This window comes from Teleopsis dalmanni, chromosome 2, assembly GCF_002237135.1.
Source record: "Teleopsis dalmanni isolate 2A chromosome 2, ASM223713v2, whole genome shotgun sequence".
Taxonomy (NCBI): domain Eukaryota; kingdom Metazoa; phylum Arthropoda; class Insecta; order Diptera; family Diopsidae; genus Teleopsis; species Teleopsis dalmanni.
The window spans coordinates 7060367-7061904 of NC_051847.1; positions in this window are offsets into that span (position 1 = coordinate 7060367).

Genomic DNA, 1538 nt, shown 5'->3' on the forward strand with positions numbered 1-1538 from the left:
TTAAAACAATTGTATTGACATTTTTTATATAGAAAAATTAATTAACAACAAAAACGCAGCTCAGCATTTGCCCACATATCTGCTCGGAAGCGGCAGCTACCAGCGAAATTTTGCAAATATTTGTGAGTTTATGGTCAATATTTTACTTTTCAATTAATGAAATATTACAAACACATTAACACATATGCACACATATACATCGATTGAAGTGACTGAGTTCCATGCAAAAATCGACACTGAAACTGCAAGGCGTGAATTGTGAATGCAATTTGCATTCGCAATTGCGACAAATGTCTGTAACTGCGCAACATATCACAACGATGCGGTGTTTGCCGCTGCAAGGATTTGATATTGACATTGTTTGCACCATGTTAGCAGCAGTATTTATCACTACTGATTTAACCCAATTTTGCGAGTGCATACATACGCGATGCACTTATAAAGTTGTGCATAAACATCAATTATTTGTGCCAGGCACGAGTACAACTCATCGCTGCAGTCACAATTACCTTACACCGTCGACCTGTGAGGGTATGGTTTTAGGGTTTTGTGGGGGACAACCTCTTAAACGTGAATTTCGAAATATTGTAATTAAAATTGTTCAACTTGCCAAAAATACAAATAAAATTCATTCCAATTAAAATTTTAGTACTTCACTTGCCTCGAAATGTTGTTAGGGCGTTTAGATTGTGGAGTCATAAATGCGGCTCAAGCTGTTTTGTCGCAACTGTTTCGGCAACAAATTTTAGCATTTAATTAATTAAGTGAAGGGCCGCTGCCATGCCAATGCTGTAATTTATTATTTACCCTCCATAACTTGAAATATGGTATGTCAGTTGGTTGAGGAAAGGTGCCTTTGCTCACAAAGAACGAAATGGGTAAATAATTTTGTTTTAATTTTATCAAAATACATGTAAGAACGGTTCAAGTATATATGATATACTTATATGCGATATGAGTTATATGCATGCTAAAATAATTTATATCAAACAAAATTAATTTTTTAAAAAAGTGATACAATTTAATTTAGCAACGATTATAAATACCTAAACGTATGAGAATTATTTTATACTATCAAATCTTTTCAGAAGTCTCAATATCGTACTTCATTTTAAATACAAAAGAAAGAAACACTTTGTTTTAATTTTATTTACCAGCTACGAGCGTAGTTTTTACTCGATTTATATATCTTTCAAACTAAAGTTCTTAGTAAAATATTCTCTATGCATATCAAAGTATAGAAAAAATAATGTCGCAAATAGACTTAATATAAATCTTTTAAAAAAACATAATACCTTGTGCAATAGCTTGAAAACCAGCTTGATGAATCAAAAACTAATTATGGTTTCAAGATCAGCAACACAAAATCTAGCAATCTCCTCAGCATAACACTATTTAGCATATAATTTATGCCATTCAAAATGCCACTTTTTGGAATATCAAACAAAAAAATACACTTCGAAGAATTATGTACCAATTACAAATGCAAGCCGTAAATCCCGAACCCCATCCATCACAAGAAAGGTCAGATTAGTCGA